Source organism: Oryx dammah, unplaced genomic scaffold (assembly GCF_014754425.2).
Source record: "Oryx dammah isolate SB20612 unplaced genomic scaffold, SCBI_Odam_1.1 HiC_scaffold_19, whole genome shotgun sequence".
Taxonomy (NCBI): domain Eukaryota; kingdom Metazoa; phylum Chordata; class Mammalia; order Artiodactyla; family Bovidae; genus Oryx; species Oryx dammah.
In genome coordinates, this window is record NW_024070203.1 from 92,813,877 (window position 1) to 92,835,326 (window position 21,450).

Below are 21,450 nucleotides of genomic sequence, written 5' to 3' on the forward strand. Positions count from 1 at the left end.
CCACCCTCCCAGCCTCCAAAAGGCGGGGTCTCCTACAGAGCAGGAGAAAGCACATGGTCCTGCAGGCACTGTGATCCCACCCTCCCAGCCTCCAAAAGGCGGGGTCTCCTACAGAGCAGGAGAGAGCACGTGGTCCTGCGGGGTCTCCTACAGAGCAGGAGAGAGCACTCGGTCCTGCAGGCACCGTGATCCCACCCTCCCAGCCTCCAGAGCTACGAGGCGGTGAATCTGCGTGCCTGATGCACGTGGTGCCCGGTGGGTCTGCTGGTAGCAGAACAAGCGAGGCCCCTGTGCTCGTGGAACTTCAGGTCCAGAGATGAGGCAGATGGTAATTCTTCACTCAGATATTTAATTACAAGCTGTGGTGTATCTGTTTGGTAGGAATGTGACTGGGAGCAAGACTTGAGGTCTCAAATACACATTTTTGTAAGTTTGCACGTTTCATTCATTTTCAGAATTCCATGCTCAAGATTGCAAAGTCATGTGCTGAGCCTGCCATTTTGCCTTTAGAGTCTCTCACTTCTACTCATGAGGTTTTTTTTCTGCTAGATAAAGTCAACTACTGTTGGTGTGGCAGTTACAGCTTGCCAGTCTCCCAGGAGAGCCTGTGAGAGAGAGGGCGGTGGTGGGAGCCGAGTCAGGAGGACACTCGTTTGGCAGAGGCTCGGCCCTGGGACGGGAATCGAGGCTGCTGAGCTGACGGCATGCTCGGTTTTCTACATTCTTGTGCCTCCTGCAGTCTCTTCCGTCTCAGTGAACATCGTTACTGTCCACCCAGTTGCCGAGGCCAGAAATCTAGAAGTCATGCTTGCTTTTTTCTTTTCCCTCCAATTCCAGATGCTTGCAGAATGTGTCTCAGCTGCCTCTGTGTTTCTTTATTCTCCCAAATCCAAGCCACTGTCTCCTCTCAGCACTGCTGTGGCCCTAACTGGCCTCCTTACACCTACCCTTTTTTTCTTTACACTTAAGAAATTTTTTTCAAGGTTTTGGCTGCGCTGGGTTGCTGCACAGATGTTCTCCAGCTGCAGCGAGCAGGGGCTTTTCTGTAGCTGCAGTGCCCGAGCTTTGCATTGCGGCAGCGCCTCTGGTCACAGCACGGGCCCCAGGGCACGGAGCCACAGGAGCTGTGGCGTGTGGGCTTGAGGCTCATGGGGCCTTCCTGGACCAGGGGTCAAACCGGAGTCCCTTGCACTGGCAGGCAGCCTCCCAACCCCTGGACCAGCAGGGAGGCCCACTTACACCCACTCTTGTAGCCTCATCATTCATTCTCTGCCCAGCAACCGAGGCAGCCAGGTTCTGTCGCTCCCCTGCTTGACGGCCTTGGGATCATGTTGGGATCAGGGTAAACTCTCAGAGGGTCACCTCAGCCTCCTGGACCCAGGTGATCTGACCTCTGCTTGGCTTTCAGACCTTCTCTCCTGGCCTCCTTCCTCTTTGCTCATCTCCATCACCACATTTTAGTTCCTCAAGCCAGTGGTTGCTTTCTCTCCATAAGAAAGTGAAAGTTGCTCAGTCGTGTCCGACTCTTTGTGGCCCCATGGACTGTCCATGGAATTCTCCAGGCCAGAACACTGGAGTGGGTAGCCTTTCCCTTCTCCAGGGGATCTTCCCAACCCAGAGATCGAACCCAGGTCTCCCGCATTGCAGGCGGATTCTCTACCAGCTGAGCCACCAGGCAAGCTTGCATTTGCTGTGTCTTCCACGTAGAATTCTCTTTTCTTGGCTCCTTATCTTTGACACCTCACTTTACACACTTCCTCCTCCTTAGTTTGGCTGGGAAGCCTTTTTTCCTTTGTTTGTGTCTCACTACTCAGCACGTGGGATCTAGGTTCCCCAATCAGGGATCAAGCCTGCACCGTAGGGGACGTGTGGTCTCAACCACTGGACCACCAGGGAGGTCCCAGGAAGGGAAGTTTTCGTAGCGTTTCTGCCCACATCTCATTGGCTGAGACTGTCCTGTTCGGCCACTGCAGAGGGGGCTGGGGATTTGAGTGTTTCGCCTTCGACCTTTCCTAGGGCGAGAGAGAGTGGACGGAATGAGGTGAGTTGAACCAGACCGACTGTGTGCCGGAGCCCCTGCCGCTCTCGGAGCTCCCTGCTTGTTTCCTTCCCAGATACGTTTGTGTTTTCCTTGATCCCTTCCAGGATGCGTGGTCTATGAGGGCGGGGATAATAGCTAACCTTTTTTTTTTTTTTGCTACATGCACATTGAGTGTCTGTGAGAGCCAATAAATTAACTTCTGTGGGTAGAGACAGTGGAGACGCTACTTCAAGCAACATCACCGCTTTACTAGACTAAAAAAGCTTCTTAGAGCGGCAGGCAGACAGTAGAACTTCATTCTAACACCTACCACACACCACGTGACACTTAACAGGTGCTCACCGTTATTTTTTAAATCTCAATTAATTGATTCCATTTATTCACGGTCAAATAAATAATTGGGAGTCCGTTCCCGAAGCTCTGTAACTATATTCTAAGACAGAGAGACAAATATAAGGTGTCCCGCAGACCAGCGGCGGCCGTATAATTCATATGAAAATTGCAGGTGTCTGGCCTGCTACAGAGTCGGTGCCCGTGTTTGTCTTCTAAATGAATTTGAAAATGGATGTCCAGACAACATATTAGTTGTTTCAGATAAAGAGGCAGATGGCACTGCGTGTGGCCGTATAAAACGGTAGTCGTTCCGTTTAACATTCTGGGGCACCCGTCCGGTCCTTTCAGCAGATATAATGGAGAACTAGTAAAATCAGTTCTAAGATCAATTAAAGCCACATTGGTCAAATGATATTACGTGATGAGAACCGTGCTGGGTTATCTCTGCTTAATCACTGACCACAGCAATTCTGGACAGAGGTATTGTCTCCATTTTTACAGATAGGGAAAAAGTGTGGTTCAGAGGGTTAAGAACTTTGGCTGAGGTTAAGGTTTGTGTATGAATTCAGACATGCCTGGCTCTGGGCCCTGTGCTTTGGAACCATTATTGTAAATGTGTGGAACTGATTATATCAAGAGGAAAAATAAGCCCCAAATGCCCTTACTGTGTCTTAGGGGTTTAGCTGATCCTGTGGACAGAGGATAATACTGCGTTTCGGTCGGCGCTGCCCTGGCCCTTGTTGTGAAACCGTGTCCTCCAGGAGCATGGCAGCGATGGACGGCATTCTTGTGGGCTAAGAAATTCAAATGAATAAAAGGCTTGACAGTACAGGCTTGAGCTTTGAAAACTAGAAAGAATGTGTCCATGTCTCCAAGCTTTGTGTATCCCAGGGATTCGAGGGGCCCAAAGCAGTTCATCTTTAGGTTGTGATATGACAATATAAGCTGGGCTCCGGAACGAGTATGTTCGGCCGGTTGGAAGGCTGAAGGCATGAACCTTAGTGTCCCGTGACAGCAAGCGTAGATCCTGATGATGTAACCGTAAGGAGCCTCGCGCAGCACCCATACGAGGCACTGTCGGAAACCTTGCTCCACTCAGCACTTCGGCACCTGCTTCCCTCCACTGTCCATCTGTCTGGCACTGGTCCGGTCCTCATTCTGGCTGAGCCCTGTCTTTAGATCTGTCTGCCTTTGCCCTAAGGATCCGTTTCCTGCTCCGTTTGTCATTCAGCCCCCGTGCACACACATCTTCCCCGTGGACCTTCAGAAGCCCTCCGGATCGGCAGGGACCCGGGCGGCTCTGGTCCCTGGAGGCCTCTCTGGGCCAGAGTAGACCTTGCTGGTCTTTCGACATCACTTTCAAACTAGTTTGACTTCTGGGAGGGGGAAGAAGCTGTTGACAGCATTTAATGGTCATTGGCTAGATGTTATTCTTGGCTGTCATCCAGGGTAGATTTATAAATGTGTCTGAAGTTCACCCACATAAAAATGTCTTTTGAATTTCCAACACCAATAGAAGTGTTATTTCCACTACCAGTAATCAGAAAGTTAGAACCGAAAAGATTCCACTGGTTCTTAACATTATGTATGGGTCATATGCCTCTTTAAGAAAGTAGTGACAGCTGTGGGCATCTTTCCTAGAAAAAAAGGGCTGTGAGTGTGTATGAGAGAGAGAGAGAGAGAAAGAAGTGAGAGGCAGAATTACAGGAGTGCACAGTTTAACGCTGTTTATGGATCATCTACCTTTGGATGCCAGGATCTAAGTCTCCTGGTCTAACCTCCTCATTTTACAGATAAGGAAAGGAAAGTCCACAGAAGTGAAGTGACTTAGGCAGGCTTAAGGAAGATAACCAGAACCAGGATCTGAGCACTCCTGACTCGAGGGGGGTGGCGGGGGTGGGGTGGGGTGGGTGGGTGGGTGGGTGTGTGTCTGTGTGTGTGTCTGTGTGTGTGTCTCTGTGTGTGCCTGTGTGTGTGTGTGTCTGTGTGTGTGTCCACAGAAGTGAAGTGACTTAGGCAGGCTTAAGGAAGATAACCAGAACCAGGATCCGCGCTGTGAAATTGTGTGTCTGTCTGTGTGTGTGTGGGTGTGTGTGTGTGAGAGAGCGAGAGAGAGAGAGAGAGAGCAGTTTAATGCCTGGCCTGCCCTGGGGAAACCCAGTTTGTATTCTTTCCATCCCTTCTCTGTTCCACCCCTGCCATCACAGTCATTTCAGTAATTAATATGATCTGGCCTCTCTTGAGTTTATATTATGTTCAACTGTTTTTAATAGTAAAAATGAAAATGTTTTGCTTTGGTTAAACATGGGTCAAAGAATATTACATTTCTCACAACTTCCTGAAACAGAGCTGAGCAAGTACTATTAACTCCATTTTACATGTTAGAAAATCAAAGACCCAAGTTAAGTTGTTCCGGGCCAAGTACAGAGTGAGCTCCAGCTCCTCTCACCCGTGGATTCCAGCTAGGGGACTGGACGTCTGTCTAATCCCCTTGTTTAGAACGAGCATAAGCAGGAACACGCAGGTCCTTGAGTGAATGCCCAGACCACTGTTCCCCAGCCTTCAGCGTCCCTCAGAACCACCTGGAAACCCCACCAGCGATATCGAGAGGCGGGGACTCCCTGGTCTGGGGCGAGGCTGGGGCATCAGCACTTTGCAGAAACTCGCCGGTGATTTCCCCGAGCCGTTGCCGAGTGAGGCGCACCAGCCAGACCCTTGAAGGGTGCGCTCGGCGCTGCCTCGTCCTTCCCGTGCCTGGAAGAGAGGCTGTGCGGGCTCCGCGGCTCCGGCTCATCCGGCGGAGGCCGGGCTCCCGCGGCTCCTCTCGGAGGCACTGCGGAGGCGCGAGCGTGGTGCACGTTCGGCCCGGGGGTGTCTCCTTGCTGCGCATCGGTTCCGAGCATATTTGACTCAGGATGTCACACTTCTCACGAAGCCTGACCGTGTGCCCGAGCCCCCGTGACGTCTGCGTCCAGCGCGGCAGCTCTGAATCGTTGCAGCTGGGCCTCGTGGCGTTCGGGAAGCCCGGCTCCCCGAGAGCTAGCCTCAGACACAGCGCTGCCCCGCGTCCCTGAGGAGGGATGGGCTTCCAGCCCCTTTGGATGACGAGGCTGCCGCAGAGCTGCCAGGGCACAGCTGCGGTCCCGCAGCCTGGGCAGATTCCACCGTGTCCTGTTCTTTTTGAACGGCAGAAGTTTCTTTAAAAGAGAAGGAAAGTGTATTGCATACTGTCCTGAGGCAAGTTTAAGGCTGGTCTAAGGAGGTTGATTTCTTACGAATTCAAATATGCTTCGGGTATTTCGGTTTAAAACGTGGATTTTTCTCTGCCAAGGAGAAAATGTTTCCTTCCCCCCTCCTTCATGCTAGGCCTGCAGCCACCCAGATTTGGCTGCAGCTTGTGACGAGTGGGGAAAAGCTCCCAGGGCAGGCGCTGAGATGCGGCTGTCTTGCTGGGGGGCGGGGAAGGCCAGCCATCTGCCCAGGAGGCGCCCAGGAGGCCCCCAGAGCCCCCCGCTCTCAGACGAGAGAAAGCTGCCTTTGTCTGGGGCCGCGTGTGACCCGCTGCTGGACCGCGCTGGGCCCACAGTGGCCGACTGCACTGCGTTCCGGCCTGCATGGACCCACAGCTGGGCCGATGAGATCATGTTCCAGAATAATCAGGGCCAGGCACAGGCCTCGTCTTTGTGGGCCCAGAGGTGGCATGGCCGCCTGCTGCCTTGGAGAGGTCAGGGGGCAGGGTACCAACTGTTCTTTGTGAGCTGAGTCGCTCAGTGGCGCCTGACTCTTGGCAACCCCATGGACTGTAGCCCACCAGGCCCCTCTGTCCATGGGATTCTCCAGCAAGAACACTGGAGTGGCTGGCTGTGCCCTCCTCCAGGGGAGCTTCCCAACGCAGGGGTCGAACCCGATCTCTTATGTCACCTGCTCTGGCAGGCGGCTTCTTTACCACTAGCGCCACCTGGGAAGCCCGAGGTGCCGTGGGCCACCCCCTTCCGTGTCAGCTGGAACCCAGAGCTGTGCCTTTCAGACTCTGGGAAAGTGTGAGGCCACTACCTGTCTCAGAGCTGATGGTGTGGAAGTGGGATATATACAGAGAGAGCTGGGGAAAAATATGTGTCTGTGATTAGCTGTTCCATTTTGGGTTTTTTGTTTGTTTTTGTTTGTTTTTTAATTTATGTGTCTGCACCAGCTCTTCTTTGCAGACGTGGGATCTCTGGTTGCAGCACCTGAGCCCTCAGTTCCCCGACCAGGGACGGAAGCCGGCCCCGCCAGGGAGCACGGAGCCTTAACCTCGGGACCGGCAGGGAGGTCCCGGGCGCTCCGTTCTGCAGTCCCGAGTCCACGCCCGCCCCCACTGCGCCATTTGCCGCAGTGAGGCCTCAGCCCACATGCTCAGCGCCCTGGGGCACGTTCCGTCTCGTCTGGAGGCCAGCACCACTGTCATCCGCATTAGCCGAGCCTCCGAGTCGGTGCCCACCTTTGCCTTAAACCTGCCTCTTCTGTCGGTCCTCAGCTTCCCTTCTCAGATCCTTCAGGCCTGTCTGCAGTCAGCTTCCATCTTCATGTCTGTCAGATTCCGCTGCTGGAACCCCAGCTCTGACTCGTTCATCCTCTGTCTCAAGCCTGTGTGACTGTTCCTTTTGGACGCTTCTTTTAGAGGGTCTGGTGGTGGGCGAGAGAGTCCTTCTTGTGGGACCGGCAGTGGGAGGAGCAGACAGATACAGGCTGGTGGTTGGGCGCCCGGGCAAGCTGGGAGCTGCGAGCCCTTCTGCGTTCACCTCTCCCCTCAAGGGCAGCGGAGCACAAGCTGTAATCCCGAAACGTCGCTGCGTGTGTGTTAATAACTTCTCCCTACTACTCATTTCCTTCTCCCTGGGCACTCAGTAAGTCCCTCGGTTGTTTATGGTTCCCAAATCGTCATTTCTGGTTGGGCGACTCCAGCTTTCTTTCCTGAAGGTTCTGGAGTGGGATTATCAGGGAGGCTGGAGAAGAAGTCCCTGGAGGACCGTGCGGGACCCTGAGAGGGGAGGATGCCCTGGAGGAGGGAGCGGCTCCCCACTCCAGGACTCGGGCCTGGGGAACTCCGTGGACTGTACGGTCCGTGGGGTCGAGGAGAGCCGGACACGCCAGGGTGTCCTCGCGCGCATGAGCTCACGGCCGGTGGGGTTGAAGCCGCTCTCCTTGGCCGGGGCAGGACCGCCGGACCCGAGTCCAGGCGGGGCAGGGCGGGCTGCCCTCCACAGCGTCTCTGCAGGTCTCTATACCACGGCAGCCGTGAGCCATGCTGGCTTGCACACCCGCCTTCCAGATGCTACACACGTTTCTCTCGTGCTGACTCGACTCCGAGGCTGCCTTGGAGAGGGACTCTGGGAAATGGACTTCTTGCTTGGCCGAGTTGACACCGCGTAGCTCTGTGCCCTTGTTTATATGTATGCCCTTCCTAATAAGTGGGCCTCAGAATGTTCCTGGTACAAGTATGAGGCTGGGATGGGGAGAATAAACGTGAGATCCGTCCAGTGAAGGAGAACAAGGTACCCTCACGAGGGGTAGCTCCTTCTCTGCCTGCGGTACTGGTGCCTGCTGTTGTGTGTGGAATTGAGTTGCACAGTCTGGAATAAGGTTGCTTTCACCATTGTCTCTGTGAGCAGAAACCCGCTCTGTCTTCTTCCGTCTGGCTCCTTGAGGCCGAGGCCCAGAATGGATGAAGTGTTCAAAGTAGGAGTCCTCAGTTTGGTCTTCTCTCTCCAAACTTCTAAGAGAACTGGTTCTGGCAAACTTGAGTTGTCTACATGACCTAGCTTATTTTGGCTACTTCGTGAAAGAAGCAATATGACCAGGCTGAATATGACCATCTGGAAAATGTTCCTGGAAGCATTTTTGAATGCCCAGAACGGAAGTCAGCTTTTCAGGGTTCGCCTATAATCACTTTCTTACATACAGGCTTAGTAAGAAGAGTTTGGTCCTGGCTAAGAATCCAGTGGATTAGCCTTAGAAGTAAACATTCATGCAAGCTGACCGGGAGGGTAGACTGCTTAATGCAACTATGTCTGGTATGTCCTCTGGGCATGGTGGGAAGGAGGAGCCCGTCTCTGCTGGGCTCAGGCTGGCGCTATACCCGTTGCCTAAAGCGTGTCGTCACACAGTCCTCCGAGCTGCAGATTAGCTGAGTCTTATAGTCGAGGCTGAAAGAGTGACTCAGAGCCTCTGCTTGTGCAACTCAGCGACAGAACGAAAAGCCAGATTCTCCCAGCGCTGCCTAGCTCCAGGGCCCCTAATCTTTACATCGTATCACCGTGCTCTTCGCGCAGTTGGCCTTGTTTTCCTTTGTGCTCTTCAGCTCGTCCATCTGACTAATCTTGGCAAAATGTGTTATCAGCTCTGCCAGGGGTTAGGCATTTCTCCGGGAATGGAGATATTGGAGGGACGCCCAGTCTTCAGATCCACACATTCTCTGGTCTGAGTGTGAGGCTTCCGAAGTGGACCTGCCCGGGAGTGTAACACGCCGGGCCATGCCCTCTCTTTACCGCTGGATGGCGGGAGCCGGGAGGTGGCCGGCTTTCCTGCCCCAGCCCTGCGCCGCGTCGGTGTGGAGCTCTCCTGACCCTTCGGCGCAAGTCCCTGAGCTGAGACCGTCTGGGGAGGGTGATCGGCAGCCTCTTCTCTGCACGCACGGATTGCTGGGTCCTGAGTAGGGCCCCGGCCACCGGTGGAGTCGGGAAGGGGCTCCAGAGCAGAAGTGTGGGCTTCGCTCCGCTCCCTGGGAGCTCTGCTCCCGTTAGCCTTCTCTAAGACTGTCTAAGGGTCTGGGTCCCAGATATCCTGCCCCGCCAGGAGGTTGCTCCGTACTTAGTCCTGTTTGTAATCCTTTTACTTTTCCCGTCAAAACACTACCAGCTCGACAGTGGCCTGTGTATCTGTACAGAGTGCACCCACACGCTTGCGCACATGTTTTGTTCTCAGCTTGAATCAGAGCCGCAGCGCTCCTGAGAAAGAGCGGAGGAACCAGACCGGCCTCACTCGGGAGCCTCTGGTCGCCCAGCGCGGAGGACTCCACACCCCGGTGCAGGGTCTGAGCTCGACCCCTGGTGGGGACTGGGAGCCCTCAAGCTGTGGGGCTGGCCAAGTGAAAATATTAAAAACAAACGGAAGACTAGACTCACTCGTACGTGCTAGAAAATACCATCAGGGTACAGCAGAACCCCCCCTTGTGATTAAAATAGTATATGAAAACACCTGGGGGGGTGGGAGGGAGGCTCGAGACAGAGGGGCCCCGTGCACCCGTGTGGCTGATGCATGCTGATACGGCAGAGGCCAGCACAGCATTGTAAAGCCATCATCCTCCAATTAAAAACAGATAAATTTACAAAATATATGAAAAACGCATTGTGTTTATGAAAACAAAGTTGAAATGCATGTTTTTGCATTACAAAAACATGAAAAACCTTATGAATAACGTTGATGTGTTCTGTATCATTGAATTTGAACATCTTGGGTATATTAATTTTACATTTTAGTGTAATTCAGAAAAAAAGCATAATAATTTCTGGGTGTCAAATGGCTAACGACAAACATTCTAAGGGTAAACTGCTAATTGAGTAAAGGTTTCTTGTGGAGGAAAGAATTCAGGGTCAGCGAGAAAGTGTGACCTGGAGCCTCTTAGCTTTGGCCGACGGCTCCTGTGGGAGTGAATGCTTGTGGTCAGAGCGTGTCTCCTGCTGGTAGAAGACCCAGTCTGCAAAGAGGGGGAATTCTAAGGAGCTTCCCGTGTCCACGGGGCTGCCAGCTGTGTGTGGGAGGAGCAGGGGGCGTGATCCCAGCGTATCTCTTGCCGCAAGAAGGCTCCCGGGCGGCAGACTCCTCCAGCAGAGCCGGACGTCCAGGGAGCCCGGGGTATCGGCGCCTGCGTTGCTTCTCTTCAGTTCCCTGAACCTGAGCAAACCACCCGGCCAAAAGCGTGCTGTCTTTAGCTCAAGCAGACCTTGGACGCGGTCCCCGTGCAGTCACGAGTCGGGGGTGGGGGTGTCAGAACTGCCAGTGTGGACCACAGATCTCTGTCAGCCTGGCCCGCGTCTCAGAGCATGGCCAGGAAGGCGCGCGTTCATCCTGACTTGGGGAGCCCAGGCTCTCTGGACTGACCGCGAGCTCCTCGCGGCCGAATCCCCAGCAGGGCGTCACGACCATCCCCACCCCCCGAAGCCGAGCAGAGTGGACCAAGGCTGGCCTGGGTCTGAAACACACCTTTGACTGCTCTGGGCTGGAAGGGAGCAGATTCTTTTTGAAACCAGCAACAAAGTTCTTTAGCTGGTTTTTGTTGTTGTCCTTGTTATATCGTGGAAGAAAGTTGTTCTTGCACACCTTGGTGTTCCTTCAGGGCTAACTGTGGAGTCTGCTCTCCGGGGACACCGCAGAGCCATATAGCCTCTGAAAAGGCTTGGAGCGCAGGGGAAGGCTAGCATTCTCTGGAGAGCGGCTCCTGTGTTTGTCTGAGAACCGGAGCTCTGCCTCCTCCCATGCAAGCCACTCTCCAGCCAGCTGCATACTTGGTGGAGAGATTTATGGAACTGAACCTACAGCTGCAAGTTTTCTTTTTCTTTTTTTCCAGGAACAGTGTTAAACGCTGTCAGAGCTGTTTTGCAATAAGCGTAGACACACAACTGATTTCCTCCAGGAATGTCCAAAACTCCTGAGTAGTATCCTTGTTGAATCTGAGCATTTATAGACATAAAGCATTCTGTGGATGGAAGGAACTCATGCAACAGATGTAACTGACGTCTTGACGCAGCTTATGTCTCTAGTGCTTTGTTCAAACACTGTATGACTACTTCAGTTCTGAAAGTGAAGTCGCTCAGTCGTGTCCGACTCTTTGGGACCCCATGGACTGTAGCCTACCAGGCTCCTCCCTCCATGGGATTCTCCTGGCAAGAGTACTGGAGTGGGTTGCCATTTCCTTCTCCAGGGGATCTTCCCGACCCAGGGATCGAACCAGGGTCTCCTGCATTCCAGGCAGACACTTTAACCTCTGAGCCACCAGGAAGCAACTTTATTAAAGTGAATATCTTAGGGACAGGAGCAGAGATTCTTCTAACTGAATCCCACTGTTCTGCTTACTTTAAAATTATGCTGATTATTTACTGTGGCTTATGGGTTCTTTATCCTTATGGAGTTCTGTTGGATTGGGAAACTTTTTCTCTTATCACCCTGTGGGGTTTTTTAATGTTTTTCTTTTTAAACACTTTTCTTTCTTTTATGAAGTATAGCTGGTTTACAGTAGCATGTTAGTTGCAGGCGTTCAGCACAGCAAATATCTCTCTCTCACTGGGTCAGCAATTCAGAATAAATAAACGTGTATAACCGTCTTCAGAGTCTCTTCCCTTCTAGGTTATTAGAAAATATTGAGCCTCGTACACGTGTCATACGGTTCATCCTTCCTGGTTGTCTGTTTTTTATACAGGAGCATGTATACATTAATTCCAACCTCCTAATGTATCCTTCCTATTCCAATTTCTCCATTTAAAATAAGTATGTTTAAATTTCTGACCTGAATGAATAACTGCAACCTGACATCTATTTCTGTTTCCCAAACCAGACCCCGGCTGGCTTCCCACCTATGGGCCTGTGCGATGGTCTGGCTCTGTTTCAACAGTCTGCATCCACGGGGCTCTTCTGGAGGGAGAGGTTGTACAGGGAGAGGGACAGAAGAGAGAAGCATATTCATTTAGCTTCACTGGCATCCAACACTGGGCTTAGTGCCTTGTCAGGCTTGACCCCCATAATAAGTGCAATCCCTATTTTACAGTTGAGTAAAGTATAACTCAGAGAATTTGTAGCTTGGCTGCACTTGTAACTTATAAAAAGTAAGAGTTTAAAAACTGATTGTACTGTATAGAAAATGTACAAATTATTCATGTACATCTCAAACTATATTACAAAGCAAATCACTAGTGAAACTACTACCCAGGAATTCTAAGATCATGGATTAGTTGTCTACTCCTGAAATTTGTATAACTTGATCGTACTGCAGGCTTCATATTGGGAACATGTTTAGAAGTGGACTGCTGGGTCATAGGTTATGCACATATGTAACCCTTAATGAGAGCTGCTGTTCTGTCCTCTGCTGAAAGTGGAGAGGGATGGTCTGCAGCATCACTGTAAGGCATCTTGCTGCTGTTGTTGGCCTCACGCATGCCGGATCTTAGTTCCCCCACTGGGTTCCCCCACCGGAGATGGAACCCACGCCCCCTGCTGGAAGGCAGAGTCTTAACCCTGGACCGCAAGGGAAGTCCCTGTAGTCTGTCTTTTAGACCTCTGCCGCTGCTGAGGTCTGTTTATGTGTTGAGAACACGTAAGTGCGTTAGAGCACCTCCTCCTGCACTCCTTCTGTATTCGTCTCAACTTCATGTCTAAAAATCATGTCTCCCTTGCAAATGTAACATAAGCAAACTCCTGGCCTAGTTCTTAGCAGTTAGGCAACCAGGAAACCAAAGTTGTTATAATAGTAAATAGTTGTTCAATAACTAATTAAGAGGAGTTATTTTTTCTTTTTCTTTAATTTTTTTTGACCGAGCCACATGGCTTGCAGGATGTTAGTTCCCCAACTAGGGATTGAACCTGAGCAACAGCCAGTGAAAGCCTGGAACCCTAACAATTAGGCAACCAAGGAACTCCCAAGTAGGTATTTTTTCTCATATTAGAGCTGAAAGATGCTGTAAAGTCTCATATAATAATATACGTTTTTTCCCAGCCAGCCCAATTGATCGAACAAAGAACTAATGCTTGGAGAAGTGAGGTAGCGTGTTCAGAATGATTCAGCTCTCTGGGTGCAGAGCTGAGACGAGAATTTATCTCCTGACTCCTAATCCAGGGCTTTCTCCATTGCCCCGTGCTCAGTTTGTGTGTGTGTTAGTCTCTCAGTCATGTCTGCCTCTTTGGGACCCCATGGACTGTAGCCCTCCAGGCTCCTCTGTTCGTGGGGTGAGTTGCTATTCCCAGGGATCTTCCCGACCAAGGGATCAAACCCAGGTCTCCTGGACTGCAGGCGGACTCTTTACCACTGTGCCACCTGGGAGCCCCCTTGGGGAAATCCTCGCTGGGGAGGCAGGAAGGAGGGAGAGAAAGAGCAGATCCCAGAGACACATGTTTTAGGATTTTTTCTTTTTATGCGAATAAGCTGAACTTTATAGACGACTGAAGAATGCCTCACGTTGAACATGGCAACCCCCATGCTGTGCTGATACCTGATAGCAACATTCTCACCCACCTGCAGAAGACAGGCGGCTCCCGAGCCTTCCGCTGGCCTGTCTCCGTTGTGAAGCAAAGATCGCGGTGACAAAAAGGCAGCGCAGTTAAAGGCACAGATTAGGTGGCGCAGTCGCCATGACAAACGGTGTGGCTTGGGGGAGTTTTCTGGCTGAGTTAGTTGTTACCAAGGGTCATTGTACAACCCTTTACTCACCTTGTGCCCTTCCTCTGGGAATCTTTAAAAGCTGCACCCAGGAATCATTACTGTTCACCTCACTCTAGCAGCAGAGTTATAAGTAATGTGGTTATTTAAACTTTGGTTGAGGATCATAAGACCTGATAGGCCTAGCCCAGTTGTAAAGATTAGTCTGATTTATGCTTTTTTAATTTCAGTATTTATTTCATTTATTCATCTGGCTGTGCCGGGTCGTAGTCGTAGCACGTGGGTTTCCAGTTTTCTTTGCGGTGTGCGGGGTCTTCAGTTGCAGCGTGGGGACTCTTAGCTGTGACAGGTGGGATGCGGTTCTTTGACCAGGAGCCGGACCCCGACCCCCTGCCTCGAGAGTGTAGAGTGTTAGCCGCTGGACCACCACACAGGTCCCTGAGTTATACTTAAAAGATAAAACTGCCCCCTTACCATTTTCCGTCAGTTTCTTCCCTGATGATGATGAAGTGAGCGTTATTCCATTTTTCAAAGATGCTAGAAGGAAAAATCAAATCATTGTCCTTAAGAGACTTGTGTGTCAGAGGTGCTTAGATACCATATCGAGGTATGTATCCGTGTGGTATCAGGGGCCATTTGGGGGGAACTGAGTATCACTCAGGGGGCAAGGTAGCCTGGGGCTTCAGTATACAAGCATGTAAAGAACTTTGGGAAAATGTTAGGTGGTCCTGTTAGCCATTAGAACACTGCCCATGCGGACTGGCAAGCCGCACCCTGAGAAGTGATCCAGGTGTTCAGATCAAATGGCTGGAATTTCCAGGTGTGGATAACAAAGGAAAGAAACTTAAAATCATCCATAAAGAGATCATGCTCTATTTAAATATTTAAGCTGTTGCTTCCACAGTCTTGTATGTTAGATTATGGAAGCCATGGTGTAATAATTTGGAGCAGAGTTTAAAGTTTCTGGCGCTAGTGGTAAAGAACCCATGGGGTCTCGAAGAGTTGGACACAACTCAGCGACTTCCCTTTCACTTTTCACTTTCGTGCATTGGAGAAGGAAATGGCAACCCACTCCAGGGTTCTTGCCTGGAGAACTCCATGGATGGAGGGGCTGGTGCACTGTAGTCAGTAGGGTCACAAAAAGTCGGAGACTGCTGAGCATGCATCATTAAAGAAATAGGAACCATTAAAATATAGCTTTTTTTCTTTCTAACCTTTCAACAGCTTTCAAGTGTTTCTTAATCTATGCATGACTTCCTCAGTCTGGCTCACCCTCAGCCTTCTTTGGGTTTGGATGCCTTGGCTGTGAAAGAGCCTCAAGCTTGGTCCTCAGCAGGCCTGGCCGTGGTGTGTATTTGCCACGGCAACACTGGCCCCGGGGCTCACATGTGGCTGTGACAGCGTGTGTGCCGACACGGGGGCAGGCTTGGTGGTTTGGGGCACTCATTCTGAGCGACTCGGATACTATCTCTGACAATAGATCTCAGCTTTGGCATTTCATACATTGTTGTTATTCGTTTTAGAGTCTAAGAAAGAAAGAAGGTGAAGTTGCTCAGTCATGTCCGACTCTTTACAACCCCATGGACTGTAGCCCGCCAGGCTCCTCCATCCGTGGGATTCTCCAGGCAAGATACTGGAGCGGGTGCCATGTCCTTCTCCAGGGGAATCTTCCCGACCCAGGGATTGAACTCCAGTCTCCCGATTACAGGCAGACTCTTTACGATCTGAGCCACAAGGGAAGCCCTCATTTTAAAGTTTAGAAGATGGCAAATTTTGGCTTTATGGATGAAATAGGAACTTCCCTGGTGGTCCACTGGCTAAGATTCCACGCTCCCAGTGCAGGGGTCCCAGGTTTGATCCCTGGCCAGGGAACTAGAGCCCACGTGCCACCCCTAAGACCTGGTGCAGCCAAATAAATCAATAAATATTGTGGAAAAGTAAAAATTTAAAAATGAAAGAGACTGCAGGCAAGCAGTAATTATAATAACATCTGAAATGTCAGCCCCCCTCTTGTATTTGGGGTTGTTAATTCTCAGAGCTGTAGAATGTATTCAGTTCAGTTCAGCTGCTCAGTTGTGTCTGACTCTTTGCGACCCCGTGAGCTGCAGCACGCCAGGCCTCCCTGTCCTTCACCAGCTCCCGGAGTTCACTCAGACTCACGTCCATCGAGTCGGTGATAGGACCTGGCAATTCACATTTTCAGCAAGCCCTTAAAAGGTGACTTATATTTGCAATACAGCTTGAGAGCCGCTGTTTTATACTGGGATGGGATTTTCACTTAGGCAACTGAACAGCAAAAACGTCTTGAACAGGGACTTCTCCGGCGGTCCAGGGGTCGAGCATCCGCTCGCCAATGCAGGGAGCACGGATTCGCTGCCCACTCGGGGAGAACCCCATGTGTCGGAGCAGCCAAGCCCCCCAGCACAGCCAGAAACAAACGGATAGTTTCCTACACGTTGGCTTAAATAATGTAGATTGGATTCGTAGCTGAAACTTCTCACACATAACTGGTTCAAAATAAGCTGCTTCGCTAATCAGCGTATTTCCTGTCTCGAGGAACGTTCTAGTAGGATGGCTTGGATGCCTGGTGGGATTTGTGAAGAGGAATTCTACTTTTAGTGGGGCTCGATTAGGGTGATCTCTAGACCCCTCTGAGGACTCTGCTTGGTTGGGGATTTCAGTGTTGGCCTGCCCGCCACACCTTGGCTCTGCTCTCTGTCTCCTTTGATTGGACAAGCTTCCGTTTCCTACTCACCGGCACTCAGCTCTCCCTGATTCTTTTCTGTATCTGTCTGAGTCTCTGTCTTGCCCAGTGTTTTATTATTTTCAGGGAAAGCCTGAAGCAGCCTTCCCTTCCAACCCTTCCTTCTCTTTCAAGATCAGAAAGGAAAAAAAAAGGACAGCTGAGAGTAGCTTCCATAGGAGAGTTTCCGTGGCAGGGATCCGAGTGCCTGGTGCATACAGATTTCCGGGGTGGAGAGAGGACACTGCGGCGACCCCAGGTGCGGTGTGTCTCCTCCACCTCACTCCCAGTCTGCGTGAAACCCTCAGATGATTGTAATGGGCCCAGCCATGCAGGGACTGCTGGGCAGCCGCACAAGCCCGAGGGCGCCCTGGCTGTTGGGAGGGCTGGTGGTTAGTGTCCGACCGCCAGCACGGGGCAGGGGGAGTTAGAGGTGCTTCCTGCGTTTGGCTCCTTCTCGGGAGGAAACCTGGGGCGCAGCCTCGGTGTTTATCCACCTGGTCTCAGCTGCGGTGTCCGAGTCCTGCCTCTTCTTGCTACCTCCTACCCGACCGACTCCGGTTTTCAGAACCTTTCTGCACTGCCCTGCTGCTCAGAGACATCACGTACCCAAGACCTGGGGAGGCTTTGTTCCTCCTCTTCATCAAGGATAGTGTTGTTCCGTTGCTCAGGCGTGTCCGACTCTTTGCAACCCATGGACTGCAGCACGCCAGGCCTCCCTGTCCTTCACCTTCTCTCGGGGTTTGCTCATTAAGGATAATGTCTTCCATTTCCCTTCTTTATGAAGTGAAGGTAAAAGATATATATGGTAAGACACGAACTTGAAGGTAATATGCAAAAATAGTAAGTAGTTATAGTCACTTGAATTATGAGTAATTTTTCCATTTCTGCAAACTTCTCTAATACAGCTGGTATACTGCTTTGCTTTTTAGTAAACTCTTTTTGTTTTTTTTTTTTAAAGAGAAACAAAACCAAAGCACTGTTGAGATGGAAACAGGGGCACCTGAACTAGGGGGAGAGAGCTGAGAGGCACCCACTTCTACTGAAAGTTAGGACTGAGTGTGCAGTGTAGGGAACACTGGGAAAAATGCTGTGATGACTTTGCAACTAGACGGTTACAAGGCGACAGATGGTAACTAGAGAGGGTCATTTTGTAATGTGTAAAATTATCGAATCACTATGGTGGCACACCTGAAACTAATATAAGTCAATTACATTAATTTTAAAGTAAAAACAAAAGGTAAAAAAAGTGAGGGTGTCCTCCTTGTAGGAAATGAGTTCAGAGCAGCTACAGGCACTTAGGAATGAGCTCTTTTCAGTGAACGGTGGAAATGAGGGTATTGCAATCAAAGCTTTGAAAACTGACCTGATAAAGATAATCGTAAGGAGGAGAAAAATGCCACAGCCTCACTTGAATGTTCGTAACCACTGGGGTGGCATCTAACGCCCTCTGACCCCCGTGGGAGGTGCTGGGCACCCAAGGTTGGTCTGTTCAGAGCTCATCGCGTGTTCCGTGTGTTTGTGCTTTTTCACGTCAGTAGAGAGGTCATTTCGCCCGGGCTGTGTGGTTTCCACTGTTACTTCTCACGTGTGTTGATCTATAGCTCGAAGTTCATGGAAACCAAACACACTGCATGGCAGTGCCTGTCTTTCCAGATCATTCTGCACATTTTTAGTAACAGGACATTGGGCCTGCCGGAACCACAGCCCCTGTTGGGACCACTTAGGGAGAGATGATGTCTTTCCAACAGCCCGGCTCTAAAAATACTGCCTTGAAGATAAGCAGGATACATGTTTGAAAGGCTTTTTTTTTTTTTTAAACTCATTCAAGGGGAAAAAATGAAATAAATGTCTAAATTTCTATATCGTTGAGGATTTTAAGTGACAGAAGAAGCAAGTCAACCTCAACTGAGTAAAAACCTTCTTATGAAGTTGGAAGAAGCTAAACCACATCATGAGATATTTGCGGGAACCTGCCCGTTTAACTAGGGCATCCTTGGAGGCTCAGGTGGTAAGAGTCCTTCTATCCGCCTGCAGTGCAGGAGACCCAGGTTTGATCGCTGGGTGGGGAAGATCCCCTGGAGAAAGGAACAGCTACCCACCGAGTGTTCTTGCCTGGAGAATCCCATGGACAGAGAGCCTGGCGGGCTACAGTCCATGCGGTTACAAGAAGTCAGACAGAACGGAGCGACTAACACTTTCACTTTAGTTTTGAAGCACCAAGCCCACCTCTCCTTATCTCCTTCTCTCTGGTGGCCCCAGATCAGGGATCACAGATCTGAAACACCTCTCAGCTAGGTGTAAGAAAAACAGAAAGTGCTGAGGACCGCAGCAAAGGAGAGAACATGCCCATTGAAAGGGGCAGCCGCTATGGAGCAGCGTCCAGCGGCCATCCAGGTCTGGTGTTAGATCTTCAGACTCTTCCAAAGAGGCCAGAATCCGGAATTTTAAAAGGCTTGTTTCTGCTTCTTCCTCCTTGGCTGGGGTGAGTCCCGGCGGGGCACGCAGGGTCTGCAGCCTCGTTCCCGCGTGCAGGACCTCTAGTTGTGGAATGTGGCATCTGGTTCCCTGACCGGGGCTTGAACCTGGGCCCCCTGCACTGGGAGCGTGGAGTCTTAGCCACTAGACCACTAGAGAAGCGCCCTAGAAATCTAGATTCTTGTGTGAAAATTTCCTGATTTTTAAATGTTGGTCAATGGAAACGAAGACAGCGTAGGGGACAGAATATAGCTCTGGCTGAGACTAAACGCTGAGGGCACTCCCTGAGCGACCAGGAGCCGTGTCTCACCCTTGCGAGCCTGTGAGGGGGTCGCCAGACCCGGCAGCTTCTGTGCTCTCCTTGGGCGACACAGGACTCTTCATCTGTTTGCAGGAAAGAAGCGCCTTACTCTAAAGTCAGCGCTCTGGGTCAGGAAGGGATGGAATTCTCGCTCTTTGACTCCTGAGTATGCTGTAGCAGAAAACACAAACCTCTAGCGAGCGTCCGCATCGTTGCTCAATTGCTCAGTTGTGGAGGCGTGTCCGACTCTCTGTGACCCCATGGACTGCGGCACGCCAGGCCTCCGTGTCCTTCACTGTCTCCCGGAGCTTGCTCAAACTCGTGTCCATCGAGTCGGTGATGCCGTCCAGCCATCTCATCCTCTGTCGTCCCCTTCTCCTCCTGCCCTCAATCTTTCCCGGCATCAGGGTCTTTTCCAATGAGTCAGCTCTTTGCATGAAGTGGCCAAAGTATTGGAGTTTCAGCTTCAACATCAGTCCTTCCAATGAACACCCAGGACTGATCTCCTTTAGGATGGACTGGTTGGATCTCCTTGCAGTCCAAGGGACTCGCAAGAGTCTTCTCCAACACCACAGTTCAAAAGCATCAATTCTTTGGTGCTCAGCTTTCTTTATAGTCCAACTCTCACATCCATACATGAACACTGGAGAAACCATAGCTTTGACTAAATAGACTTTGTTGGCAAAGTATTTATTGTCTTTGCTTTTCAATGTGCTGTCTAGGTTTGTCACAGCTTTTCTTCTAAGAAGCAAGCGTCTGTGTTACGATAGCACTAAATTGTCCTGCAAATTAGTCATAGTTTGCTTTGGGATGTCCTCTGACCTGCTCACGTGACCATGATTCTGACTCCAGCCATGGTTGAGAACTGCTGATTCTGTACATGATGTGCTCTGGGGAAAAAAAAAAAAAGTGCCCTGAATTCACAAGCCAGGTTCGTGGACGCGAATGGAGAAACAGCGATTATTCTCCTCGTATGGAACAGCGCCGTAGTTTGTAAGTTGAGTGGAGGATACAGAGGTTTATGACAGCAGCCCGTGTCTGCTGAGTAAATAAACACTGTTCTTGCCACTCTGTACATTCCATTTGATTTTGCATATGACCTTGAAAAAAGATATTTTTAAAGGAAAAGAAGTTAATTGAAGCCACTATTGGTATAGGGTTTGATATTTGCAAAGCAATTTTAAATTTATTCATTTGAACCTGTGAAGATAAGTGTTTTTACCCAACTGTGTCTTATAAATGATGTCACTGACGCCTAGATCATCCAGAAAAGGAAACTAGGACTTAAATCCATATCGCTGGATTCCAGATCCTGTATCTTTTCCACAGATACACAGCTGCCCTTTTAATATGTTCCAATTTTGATTTATCTAAGTAATAGTTATAGGTATCTTTAGACTTACTAATACAGTATTTTATATGTTGTATTTTATATTTACATTTAAGATATGACATACAACCTATCTTCTATATTGTTTACATTTCATATTTGTTATCTTTGTTAATACAGTGTCTGAGTTTCTATGGATCCTACACACTCAGAAAACAATAAGAGGAAATTGTGATTTGGGGTGCTTTAGTATTTTCACATTCTTTGTGTCATCAACACTAACATAAGTGAAAGTGAAAGTGACGTTGTTCAGTCGTGTCCGACTCTTTGCGACCCTGTGGCCTGTAGCCCACACTAACATAATTTATTAATAAATAATTGAGAGCAGGTGTGCACCTTCATGGGCTTTCCAGGTGGCGCTAGTGGCATATCTCCTGCAGGAGATATGAGTTCAGTCCCCGGGTCAGGAAGAACCCCTGGAGGAGGGCATTGGCAGCCCACTCCAGCGTTCTTGCCTGGAGACTCCCGTGGGCAGAGGAGCCTGGCGGGCTGCAGTCCATGGGGTCGCGAAGAGTTGGAAATGACTGAGCGACTTCCAGCTTCAGCTAACAAGTTCTGGTGAATCCTTGTTTTTTCGCGTCTGGTGAAAGTTAGACATGATTAGACTTTCACATTAGACAGGATAACACCTCTCAGCAGCTGCAGCTTGTATTCCCTCAGGAGGGTGGGGTTAGAGCCTGAGGTTAGCACCCACGGTAACAAATTCTTGAATTACTCAATCTCAGGAGCTCCCTGATGGTCCAGTGGCTAAGACTCCATGCTC